The sequence below is a fragment of the Megascapheus bottae genome, chromosome 1 (assembly GCF_031878675.1).
Source record: "Megascapheus bottae isolate mThoBot1 chromosome 1, mThoBot2.hap1, whole genome shotgun sequence".
In the NCBI taxonomy this organism is placed as follows: Eukaryota; Metazoa; Chordata; class Mammalia; order Rodentia; family Geomyidae; genus Megascapheus; species Megascapheus bottae.
Genome location: NC_143509.1, coordinates 63786287 through 63800175, shown reverse-complemented (window position 1 = coordinate 63800175; position 13889 = coordinate 63786287). Strand labels below are relative to the sequence as shown.

Here is a 13889-nt window from a genome sequence, read left to right as displayed (position 1 = left end):
ACAGGCAGAACCATGAGAAAAGACAAAGACAAGATCACTGGTTGACAACCTGAGTTCCTGCAAGGGAGTGAATCTTGGACTACATGCAAATATGCACGAGGCCCTTCAGGATCTATCCGATTTCTCTTGGCTTAAATGAATAAAATTTAAAAATATATAAAAGAAGCTGGAAAGGCAGAAAAAGTAGTGATTCACATTTATTATACCTTAAAAAGTTTCCTGAAATAAATAAATCAAGGAAAGTTGGTTGAAAATATGACCTGCAGTTAATCATACAGGTCTGCTTAGTCTTGGTGGTTTTTGTTTTTGCTTTTGTTTTTTCTACATCTAGAGAGAACTGTGTGAGGGGCTGGGATGTAGCTCAGTGCAACGTCCTGGGTTCAATGGCTTCTACCAAAAAGAAAGAAAGAAAAGACAAGAGGAAACTGTGTGAGTCTTGATTCTAGGAAAGACTGGATGAGTTATCCCAGAAATACATAAGGATCCTATGAGTCCAGCAGACCCATTACATCCTCATAAGAGGGTAGCCTTCTCCAGAGGTCTCAAAACTACTCTGTTTGGAGCTTGTTTTGTGCCCTTATTATCAAGGAATGACCACAAATCAAAGGCTTGCCTAAATGGATGAACAAGGTTTGAAAAAATTGTTGATATTGTTGTAATCGTGACAAGTTGTATTTGACATCATATTCTGGAACTGGGTTTATTCTTTTCTTCTATTACTTTCCCAGCAAAACTGATTTCCCAGATTTCTTAAGAGTATGGATCTTGATGTAGTCAAACATAAGAAAATGACAACAGCCAGAGAAAGTAGAATTTTGCCATTGTAATTACTTCTTATAAATGGCCTTTTCTCTTTCTGGTATGTACAACAACAACAAAAAATAAACAAAGACATGATTAACCAATCAATTTGTTTGTGGACAAAGAAAGAGAAATAGTTAAGAGTTCAAGTGTTTTTAAATAATTAATGTCAACAATCTTTAGATCTAGTATTCAGAGGTTACCTATCTATACCACAAATACATTAAATTGACTCACAGAGTGGCCAGCAAACACCCAGAAAGCAAATTACTTTTAACTAGAAGGTGTTCATTCATTGCATGTTAGAAGGACACAGCATACAGAATCACTTGTCTATGAAGCTTAACATGGCTTCCGATGGAACATAGTGCAAAAAGCAAATAATCTCCAAAGCATATTCTGTATACTGTACTTCCCAATCAAGACAAAAATCATGGAGCTATGGGAGCCAGGAGTTTGGCCTAGTGGTAGAGTGCTTGCCTAGCATGCACAAAGACACAAGTTCAATTCCTTGGTACCACATACATAGAGAAAGCTGGAAGTGGTGCTTTGGCTCAAGTGGTAGGGTTCTAGCCTTGAGGAAAGCCCAAGGAGAGTGCTCAGGACCTGAGTTCAAGCCCCAGGACTGGCAAACATTCTTTTGTTTTTAATAATGGAGGTTTCCCTAGCATTCCAGGTGGAAAAAAAACTGAACTGGCTATAACATCCTCCTTTTGAATATTCTTTTTAAGTCAGGTTTCATTCTTCCCTTACCACTTCACATGAAGCAGACTCACCAGAGATAGATATCATGGTGGGATACTTCAGTTTTTACCTACACGGAAATTGTACATGTTTGGATGCCACACATCCAACAGGAATTACCCTGAAAGAAGCTTGAAGGACCAGGTGATGTGAAGAAATGTCTCCTCCCCTTTGGGACTACTAACATTTTTAAGTTTTGAAATGAAAATTCTGCCAAGGCAAAGAGTAATAAAAGTCTCTGTCATACATAAGCAGAATCATCAGGAATCTGAACTTACACAGGAGGGCTGAGATAGAATGTACAACACTTTATTCAAAGGGCATTTGCTTTATAGCTTAAGGATGCTGAAATGTAACCACAAGTAAGAAAACAGGAGGACCCAAAAAGTCCTTAAATAAGGAGATAAGAGGGTGCACACACTCACCATGAAGAAAATACTATCGTTTATAGTATTATTTTATTATAGCTGTTACCACTGAGGCTTTGATGGTTTTGGTGTAGTGTATAATATAACATCTATAAAGAATCATGAACAAACCTATTTTTGCAGTGAAAGGAAGTTTTTATGTTTGATACAGGTTTACATGAAACAAAGCATATAATAGTCGAACACCACATGTAAGAAAAGAATGAAAAGATAAGTAAAGCTATCTTTATTGGAGTTTCGTTGAACTAATCATAAAAAAGAGGATTATGCTAGTTGCCTTTAAATATGGGCCTATGAGATCACAGTGAATTACCCTTAAAGACTAAAACGTACCTTTACCATGGTTAGTTCCTATCTACTGTTTCTTTTGATAACTGATTGAATGCCAAGCCCTACAATTCTGAAATTTTGCTGCTATTCTATCCTGGTGCCAAGCCAGGATACATAAAAAACAAATGGTCAGAAAACTGATGTTAAAAAGAAATGAAAAGAAAAAATGTATTTGTGTAAGTTGCCCCATACGGTAAAGCAAATTTTACACATGCTCTCTGCTTGGGATAGTTTATTGCTTATGTTATTACTTTTTTTTCCATGTGCTTTTCCCTACCAGCTTCAGCTAAAAAATATTTTGTATGTGTCCATACTGTAAACCATCATATTTTTCTTGAGATTTAGTGTGGTGGAAAAATCTATTTTTTTCTTCCCCAAGAGTTAGACACATCAATATTCTATCTACTCACTTTCGAGGCCAATGGAAAATGTGTTCCTAAGATTAAATAGACCAGAGTAACACATAAATTCAGTTTATATCGAAGCAGTATGTTACTTAGTTACTTACATCCTGAATTTCTGATGAGTGTAAAACACCTGTTGGACAACACATTGCTACTAAACAGTTATTGATGTATGATTCAAAGGCAACGCGACAAGACAAAACTCAGCATTTCTTATCTGTGGAATTCATTTTGTGAACAATCTGATATAGCCATGGAAAGCTATCTCAAAGAAAGTTCTCTAAAGAACTAGAGGAATACACATAGCCATTTTTCTCCAGTGCACCATCTCTTCCCTTTAGACATAGTTTTAAAAAATATGACTCAGACAGTTATACAATTTCTCCCTTTTCAGATATCTTAAAGAATGCTATGTACCCATCATATATTTTTTACTTCTTCTAGTAAACTACAAACTTTGGAAACAATGTTAACTTGGGTTTAAGTAGGTCTGCTGTATTTTTCTTGTATAGGTTAGTTGTGGGTAGACTGATATGTAATCAGACTGGAGTCTAAACAGGACTGTATTTTCTTGTTACCTCAGATAAAGAAATGTACACAATGAATGCAAATATCCAGTAATAACAAAGGGAAAGAAAAAGAGTAAAAATATTGCCAAAAGAAGAAGCTTCCTCAAGAAATATAGCCAAGTCTATGACATGTCTCTCCAGCCAACCAAGTTGTACTTTGACTTACAGATATGCCTATGATTATTATGAAACACATTGATGAGATTCTATAAGCAATCATGACATATTAGAAAATACAATATCAAGTCACTAAGGAAAAAATACTGCTATATACAATGGTGAACTAGTTTCCTGAAGTTCTTTTTTAAGTGCTAAGGTGTTTTGATGAACCTGAAATATTAATAAACTAAATGCGACGATGTCCAGGGCTTACTTGGGAAGAAGAAGGGAGTAAAGCTGGAATTGACAGTACATAAGTGAAACATTCCACAAAAACAGATAATGAGTTCATGAGAACTCATCATGGCAAATCTCATCATATTCATGTACTTGAAATTTTTCATGAAATCAACATAGAAATATATACTCATCTGAAATTTCATTCATTTATTCATTATTTTTTGACTGATTCATTTAGTATTCATATTCAAAGACTTATAAAGACATAAAAGGTTAAAAATAACAATAATAATGATTTTGATGGATATTTGGTTTAAATGATCAATTTCTCTTCAGGAATAATATGTAATCATTTCAGATATCTATAAGAAATATGTAATTACATGTAAAATCCTTAGGTTAAATTCTGAAAGCAAGACATAAAACTATATAGAAAGCATGATTACCATATGTTTAAAAAGTACATCCTGAGGGAAAAAGGAGAGTAAGAAAATATATCAAATGGTTATTAATGGTTGTATTTAAATTGTAGGAATAATTACTTTAATTTTTCTTCATTTTATCCCTATGTATTTTTCCAAATTATTTTTAATGAGCATGTATCATTTTTAAATGAAAATAAATATTTATTCATTAGTGGAAAAGATGAGCTCTTCCTTCCCAAGGAGCTTTTCATTTGCTAAAACAGAATAACTGCAAACTCACAACATTGCCCTAATAGTTCAAATATACCCACAGAAAAAGAAACATCGATGCATTTTTTATCTAATCATAGAAACATACCGAGCTTTCTGTGTGTTGGGAAAAAACAGGGGAGGAATCAACTTTTCTTCAAGCCAGGACACTATGAAATTCAGGTCCTCTGTGATGAGATCATTTTGTGATTAATGAGAAGGGAGGGACACATTATAGAGTAAGTCTGTCCTTTTTGCCATGAGGATCCCAGGGGTAGGAGTTTCTTTTTAGGCAACAGAACAAGTACAGCATGGAAGTTGAGAGGGAGAAGAGTTCAGATCCTATGGGCTTGTGAGCTTCAAAGACAAAATAAATACCTTCAAAGATAGAGGTAGAGATAGGCAGGCAACAGAATTAGAAACAAAGGAATGACAACTGTGGATCAAGTGGGTTAGATGTGGAAAATCCCTGTGAGAAAGCTATCTCTAATATCCTGAAGGATTCTTTTCCTCATTTGATGCACATTCATATAGAGTAAAGTCAACAGTATAGCTTAAAGGTTTGGATGAATATAATGTTTGTGACTAGATTGGCCTGGATGGAGGCAAGCAGAAAACGGTCAGATGCCAGAGAAGTCACTCTTTTCCTCCTCCTTTCTCTCCATGATGGTTGCCAGCTGTAATTCAATGCAAGCCAATCTCTAGAGAAATAACTCTTTCAGCCCTGGTCTGACTTGATGATGCTCCATCAGTATACTTTATAGTACTGTCCTTGCTCCAAGCCAGTGAAATGTCAAGAATCATTGGAAACAACGATGCAAATGTTTAAAAAATTTTAATAGATTCTCAAGACAAAGCTTCAAAGTATGCTCACTTGTCCCTCTGGTGCTGGTGTTCTTAATTAGTAAATAGGAGGCATGGCTATAGGGTCACAAACACACATCCCAGCGGAGCAGCCAGTCCCTCTATTTGTTGGGTATATGAAAGAGTAATTGTATCTGCTTTTAAGACTGATGCAAGTGAAGCACAGGCATTCAAAATTTCAGGATATTATCAAATACAAGTGGTTATTCAAGATATCACAAAATGCAGTGGAGGATTTTATGGGTGTTACTTAATGTGTAAATAACTAAGTGTTCCACATAGGAAATACCACCGCTTACTTTCACCCGAATACCATTTTTGTCCACTTAGGAATCTCTTTTGAAACAACACAAAACAAACAACAACAACAACAAACAAAACACCAAAGGCGACAAAATAAACCTTCCCCCCAAAATCTACTAAACATTTCTGGTATTGTATAGCAAAATCATTTGAAAATATTTGTTAGTATCTGTAACAGTGAGTTCTTGGGATCATGTTTGTGATCTTGTTTTTTTCCTACAGTGGTATTTCAAATGTACAAACAGGATAGAAAAGCATTCATCCTTACCAATGTCATAAGATGTTCTGTTTGAATTCAGTATTTGAGGTAGTGGCCTCACCACAGCCCTCGGGTTAATTTTCTTTTGAAGGTGAAAGAAATATATTTGACTTCATTTCATTTCAGTATTTTGGACTTGTAAGTTAGAGATAATGAAAGTTACTCACCAGCCAGTAAGGTTGTGAGGAAAATCCAGTTACTGCCACTGAGACATTCTGAAATGAAAACAGTACTCTATAAATATAAATATTAGGTATCTATCTTAATAAATATATGGGAACATGGAAATCATAGAAAACAATCTATTTTTTAGTTATTGATTTATTGGTACCTTGACTCAGTGATGCCTTATAGACAGCAAGGTATTTACATTTAGGAATCCTCTCTTTTTTGGTACATGAGAAAAGTGGTCTTGTAACCACTGTTATGTTTAACTTGAAGGCTGTTAACCTGCTACCAATTAGCTATGAATAACTTGCGGACTATTTCTGTCATTCATAGTACCTTTGTTGAGAAAGATATATTTATGGTTAATAATCTATATTTCTTTACACAGCTCCAGTTGAATCTTACCATATTTTGGTTTATATAGTTTGTATATAAAAACTGATTTCTTGTTTTTGGTTGTTACTCATGTTCTGGATATAAGTAGTTTGGGCAATTTTTTTTGGAGGGTGAACAAGCTACAGTTTTACTAATTTACTAAGGGTTTCATGAGTTTGGGGCTACTGACCTTCCTCTCCTTCTTGAGAATAAAAGTGTGTAATATTATATTCCAAGTACAGTAAGACAAATGCAAAGAGTAAACTGAACCCTTTAAAAACTAAAACCTTTTATGCCAAGTCACAGAATAACAGAACAAACCCCAAATTAAAATTTAAAAAGCTTCAACCGTGGAGCAACCAATTCTTCAGTATTATGTAATCTGTGTTTTTAAAACTGCTTGCTGAACAAGCAGCCAGCCAATTCATAATTCCACAAGCTTTACTTTTTAATTTCATGAAAATATTTAGAAGGCACAGGTGGCTTTCCCGGAGACCACCTCTAGCCCAGAACAAGAATGATGGCTTTCGCAATGACCAGCACTTAAGCCAAAACTGATTTAGAAAGATCAGGAGTTCATATATTAAAAAGCAACAATAAAGTACTTTAAAAAAGAATCATATCATGCCAAAACTTTTCTTCAATCATTGTCCTAAAATTTATAGAAATAACAGAAGCCCAAAAATAATTGTCCAGAAGAAATGAGAGAAGACAAGATTTGAGGGACCCAAAGGAAAAGAACAAGAGAAATATATTTAAGAGAGCCAAAAATTTTGAGTATCTAACATATTTGCATATGACATTAAATGAAGCTCACTAAACTGACGTGCCAAAAATTGTGTATTTAAATGAGCAATGGTGTATGCCACAATGACCACTATGAAGCAGTTCTACTAAAGTATACAACTACCTTCTAAAATTTTCTACTTCAATCAAGCATGAGATGAGATAATAAACCCTTTCTCTTCAAATGGGAAGAAATATCCACTACTAGAATTGGAATACTTCTGTTCTCAGATTCGTCTCACCTCTTCATTACTTGAATGGCTTACTGCTTATCTATGTAAGCTCTGAGGGATCAGCCACTGGAGGTGCCAAACCAGCTCATGGAAACCAGGAATGTATTTATGATATGACTTCTGTGTACCAGGCACAAGTGAAATGACTCTACTTGAAGAGCTATGTCAATGACTGAAGTTTTTGTTGCAGTATTAGATAATGCCTATCATCACTGTCACAAGTAATGAAGGGAAGGAAAAAAATTAAGGATTGAGGGTTTAAGAACATTAGAAAATGTTTAAAAATTTTAAATTCTTTCAGCTTTGGGAACAGCAAATTTAGATTTTTCCAGATCTTCCTAAACATGAATCCCATATGAAAAAGAAAATGTTCAAAGTAGCATAATCTATTTTACATAAGCTACAGGGCCTTGCAGTTACTACGGAAAGCAAGGCTCAGTGAGTACATGCTGCACCTTGAAAGGCGAGTCCTGCCCTTGCCTTGTATGGTTCTTTGAGCATGAAAGCCTACCAAGATGGAACTGGAAGCTATTTTGATAAAGGAGAACAGGGAAGGGGGGACAAGGGGAAATTCTAGAAATTTATTTCTTTTTTAGCCAGATGCCTCTGATTAGCTTTTGCTTTCTTTCTTTCTTTCTTTCTTTCTTTCTTTCTTTCTTTCTTTCTTTCTTTCTTTCCTTCTTTCTTTCTTTCCTTCTTTCTCCTTCCTTCCTTCCTTCCTTCCTTCCTTCCTTCCTTCCTTCCTTCCTTCCTTCCTTCCTTCCTCTCTCTCTCTCTGTCTGTCTCTCTCTCTCTGTCTCTCTCTCTCTCTGTCTCTCTCTCTCTGTCTCTCTCTCTGTCTCTCTCTCTCTCTGTCTCTCTGTCTCTCTCTCTCTCTGTCTCTCTCTCTCTGTCTCTCTCTCTCTCTGTCTCTCTCTCTCTCTCTCTGTCTGTCTGTCTGTCTGTCTGTCTGTCTGTCTGTCTCTCTCTCTCTCTCTCTCTCTCTCTCTCTCTCTCTCTCTCTCTCTCTCTCTCTGTCTGTCTCTCTCTCTCTCTCTCTCTCTCTCTCTCTCTCTCTCTCTCTCTCTCTCTCTCTCTCTCTCTCTCTCTCTCTCTCTCTCTCATTCCTGCACATGTGAGGCTTGAACTTAAGGCCTGGGCACTGTCCCCGAATCTCTTTATGCTCTACCACTTGAGCCACAGTGCCACTTCAGGTTTTTGAGTGGTTAACAGGAGATAGAGTCTCTTTCTTCCCCAGGCTGGCTTCACACTGTGATCCTCAGATCTCAAGAGTCCTGAGTAGCTAGGATTACAGGTATAAGCCACTTGAGCTTGGCTTGCCTCTATTTTTGACAGCCCTCCCCCCTTTTTCATATATTTTTTATTGTAGTTAATAGAAGGGTTAGATTATATTCACCAGATAGAAGGTGCATTACTTCACATACATTGATACCCTTTCTCATGTCTTGGTTCTCATTTCCCTCCCCCAACCCCACCCCTCATCTTGTTTTCCCCCCTTCCCTATCTGATTTTAAATAACCAAATAAGCATATATACAATATATCATATAACAAGGTAAAATACTGTAACAATATGAGATAACCAAGGGACAGCAAAAGAAATGTGAGATAACATTGTACATTAAGGACAACAATCACTCATTATATGGCTTTTGTTTCTATATCCTGGAGGTTCTTTCATTTAGTGTCATTCTATATGGCCTTAAATATGTAGATTTTGTTCTACTGTAAATCTCTGCTAGGAGAGCCCAAGGTTTCTACTGATTATGACAAATGAGGGAAACCATTGAGCCTATGGGCCTTTGAGTCTGGCTTAATTCACTTATATGATTGTTTCTAAGTCTTTTCCTTTCCTTGCACATGAGACAGCCCTCTATCCCCCCCCAAAAGTTGATCTTCCTTCCCTTTAAAATTTAAAGTGTTTTTCTTTAAATAAAATTTAATTTTATTGTAAAGCTTATATGTAAAGGGGTTACAGTTATGGAAAGACACAAAAAATCATATTAAGTAAAGCAAGCCAGATCTAAAAATATGTAAGCTGCATGGTTTCCCTCATTTGTAATAATTAGTATATGTCTAGGATAGTCCTAGCAGAGGATCACAATAGCTCAATAAATACGTACAAAGATGTATGAAATGGTGCTAATGAAAATGAACTCCAAGACATGGAAACAAAAGGGTTTATTTTTTGTTGTTTAAATTTTTTTTTGATACAGGCAAACTATTTGAACAACTGGTAACTGTAGGTACCTAGAAAAACTTCCTGCTTGTAGATGTCCCTACACATGAAAAGCAAAGATTAGGTACAGATTATCAGTTACGTTAAAATTACATTACACAGTGTACAACACTTAGCAAAGCAATAGTGTATACCCATTTTGTGTACATGCTGTTAATTTGAAACTTAATCAAACAATAGTGCTTCTTGTAAGGACATAACTATGGATTCAGAAATACATAAAAGATCTAGGTAAACATATACCAAACTTTTTATGGTAATTATCTTAAGTAGTAAATAGACTTTGAAAATCAGCAAATATAGGGAAGGGGGGAGAATGAGATGAGGGGAGGGAGTGGAGGAGGGAAATGGGGATAAAATGTATCAATATATGTGAAGTAATGCACCTTCTATCTGATGTATATAATGAAACCCTTCTATTAATTACAATAACATATATTTAAAAAAGAAAATCAGCCAATAAAAATTAATTTTTATCTTTCACATTTTCTATATCTAAAAAAATTACATTCTTTGTAGCTGGAATATAACTGAATGGGTAGGATATATAAACTCTAAAATAGTTTGCCTAATTTATACTTGTATGGCCTTGCTGGTATACTCTCACTTGAGTTTCTTGTTAGAGGGTGGTACCCTAGCAATTGAGCTACACCTCCACTTCCAATTTCTTCTTGGTTAATTGAAGATATGAGTTTGATGGCTTTTCCTTCCAGGCTAGCATTGAACAGCATCCTCAGATCTCAGCTTTCAGAGTCACTAGGACTACAGGCATGAGCTAGAAGCACCCAACTTTGTTTCTCAGGTTTTTAAGCTATTAAATGAATATAGGCCTTAATTCTACCTATACATTGCTTTGAATGTATTTAGTAACTAACTACCTATATGTGTGTGGCCATACATGTGTGTACACGTTCATATGTATACATATATATATACATGCATACTAGATGTTCTTAATTTATAGTGGTTAACATCAAACTTAGTATATAGCACATGCTATCTCTTATAAGATGTATAATCTAAGCTATTTCTTAAAATCAAATACAGTGACATGAATGCAAAAAATTACATTATACAGGTATAACTCAAGAGGTAGGGCATATGTTGAGTTCAATCTCCAGTACTGCCACCAGCACCAGGACTACCACCCCCACACAAATCACATTATATAAAATGTATTTCACACTTTACTGAAACAAGGAAAATATTCATCCTAGCACGAAGTAGGCATAACTTCAGTGAAAGAAGTTCCTGTAACATTAGAAATTAACTGTCATTGCTGTTATCAGCAACAAGAAGAGAAATAAAACTGATTTTTTTTGAGGGAGGGATGCTAATCAAACACCAGCATATAAAAATGGTCACTGGAATTTAAATTCAACTCTTATACATGTAAGCGACATTTAGAAAAATATATGTGAATATGTTCTTCTGGTTAAACACTACATTATTTTTTATTATTTTTCATCTTATTTATTTTTTGTACAGACATCTCCAAATTACAAATTCTAAAGGAGAATTTTTAATAGAAATCTAAGTATATGTATCCTATATAGTGTACATACTAACTTAAGTCATTATTTATACAACAAAATGTGTTTCAATATTGTCATAAAACAGAGGCACAATATTCCTAATGGTCTTGATTCTTGACTTGTTTTAAGTAAGAAAGCCATATATTCATTATATTCAATAAAACAAATAACACCATCACTTCTAGAGTTGTGTATTTGAGTTTTTCTGTATGAATTAATTTTATATTGCAATAGTAAGCTAGTAAGTAAAACTTAAATATAGCTTGAATATCAAAAAAACCAAAAACAAAAAAAAAACTCACCTCATAACATCAGAAAAATCAGTGCAGTCAATTTCACAAGGCTTCAAACATCCAGAAAAATAAAATGTGACTTAAAAGAATAATGCTGATCCCAAATACAGGAAAGTACATGCCTTATATGTTCCACTCACTGTCCAATATCTCAGGCATCCTCTCTCCTCCACTTTTTATATTCTCTATGGCATTGAAAGCAATCAGAACTATGAGCACACACAATTCTTTCTAGTAGGTCTCCCACAGTAACTAGTGCTGTGCTGTTCATTTTATATCTTTTTTATAACCATTTGCTAGGGAGACACAAAAGTTGAAGAAAATAAAAAACAAAAATTCAAATCTCTCTTTAGCTCCCTTATCACAGAAAAAAGGCCTGATTTCCCAGAAGACATTAATCAGTTAGGTGAAACAAAGTATTAGAACAGGAAAGCAAGGCTGATAAATCATATACAAATCTCATTGTGTCCCTACTTAAGTTGGGAAAAAATTTCTTTAGTAAAAAAAAAAAAATCTGGTAGAATAAACAGAATAGGGAGGAAGGGAAGCAAGGAAGGAAGAAGGAAGGGAGGGAGGGGGGAGGGCTAGAGAGACCTAAAGGGAGAAAATTAAAGTCTTTTTAGTATATATTTGAAATTTAAAGAAAGTGACAAAAAACTAAATGAAAAATCCAGTACCTATAGATTCTTAAATAGATTGACTTTAGAAGAGTTATTATTATTATTATTGTATTTTTATTGTCTTTAGTTATACAAAGGTATTACAATGCAACAGATTAGTTTATAAGAAAAATGCATGTTCATCAATATCACTCCTTTCTAAGGAGAAAATGTATTAAAGTAGTATTAAGCATCCTATCCCTATTGTAGCATTTAGGTGTTTGCTCTTTCATTAACATCAGAGTTTGCATGAGAAAATAAAATATAGCCTTGGAATTCCAAAAGCAAAAGCATGAGTAAAAGGTGTGAGAAAGACAGGTTTATATAATGGAACTTTACATAAATATTATATCAGGATACATTTCAAGTGAAAACACACAGCCATCTTCTTTATCCTCTATTTTAAAATTAATGTCATGCTTAGAGAGTTGTTAGTTTTTCATAAAAGAAGGAAAAGTGCTTCAGAATAATTTTAGTCTTCAATTACCTGAAAGATTCATCACAACATAGAAGGCCACAAAGTCACATTTTAAAGCAAGTTAAGTTTTTGACAATTACGGGATGTTATACTGCATTCTAGAGCAACTAGAAATGGCCATCGACGTTAGCTCAATCCTCTCTAAACAGTCTAAGAAGAAGCAGGGGGAAAAAAAAACTGTAAGTTTTCCCATCTGTTATTTCCGCTTTTCTTTTTTTTTCATTTTGGCTGTGGAAAAGTAAAATTATGCAAGAGCTTTTGAATGTAAAGGCTGTGTGAGCTTTTTCCCTTTTTGTCTCTGTGTACTGGTTATGTGATGTTGCGTAAAGGAGGACTGAGTAGGCGGTTAGCGTTTACTATCGATTTACACAGTGCCATATAATGAATTCAGAGCATTAAGAGCAAGAGTGCAGGGGGGGGGTACAAAAGAAAAAGAGCAAGACTGAGAGAGAAAAAGAGAGGTATGAGGGAGAATGGGGAAGAATTTATTTAGAGAAATAATCTTAATGCTTGCATTAGGTTTGCTTTTATTTCCTTCACCTCTGACTTTCAGTTATTGTTCAAGTTTCAGAAAAAAATGGATTTAAGGTAGTGAATCTAATAGTTCCAATCCTATTTCTAATGAGAATTACTGCCAGGTGAATGTGTTTAAGTACTGAAGTACCAAATTATTTAAAAGCAATTCCACTAAATGGTCATACTTCTCCACACATATACATATGTGTGTATCTGTGTATACACACACACATACACATATGCATTCATGTATCAAACTCTTTTACAGCCTATGGTTTAGTCCAACTAATTTTCATAGTTGCAAATAGGATTTTCAAGATATACAGGACTGTTACTTGCTTTCTTTTTTCAATTGTATTTTATTGTCAGGGTGATGTATAGAAGGGTACAGTTATATTTGACAGATAGTGAATATATTATTTCTTTAACATTGGTAGCCCTTCCCATGTTTTCCTCCTACTTCCTCCCCCACCCCTCCCAATCATCTTGATTTTCTCCTCCCTTCCCTATTTCAAATAAACATGTATGCAATATACCAGTTACTACAGATACAGTAACAACATGATATAAACCATAAGGAGAAAAAAAGGAGGGGGGGAAGAATAACTTCACACAAAAGGTTAAGAACATCAAACACAAAAAGAAAACTATTGTTTCCCTATCCTGGAGTTCATTTCACTTATCCTCATCCTGTATGGCCATATTCACACAGCTATTGAGCTACTGTGGTCCTCGGCTAGGAAACTAGAGGATGTATACTATTTAGTGCAAATGAAGGAAACCATGGAGCCTATGTTTCTTACAGAAAAGTCATTAAGGCAAAAATAGAAATAAGTTCTATTTTATGTATTACCTTTGAAAATACATTAAGAACACATTCAAAAATCATGAAT

The 13889-nt window shown here is 34.8% G+C and overlaps 1 protein-coding gene across 3 annotated transcripts in view; it reads right to left on the bottom strand.

Annotated features, from left to right (window-relative positions):
• Positions 1 to 13889, bottom strand: part of Zbtb20 (zinc finger and BTB domain containing 20) — a 703280-nt gene that overhangs the window by 331811 nt on the left and 357580 nt on the right. For all 3 annotated transcript variants that reach the window (XM_090346050.1, XM_090346059.1, XM_090346067.1), the window contains one exon: positions 5883 to 5930. The gene's annotated coding sequence lies outside the window, so the exon portion shown is untranslated. The remainder of the gene's footprint in view (positions 1 to 5882; positions 5931 to 13889) is intronic.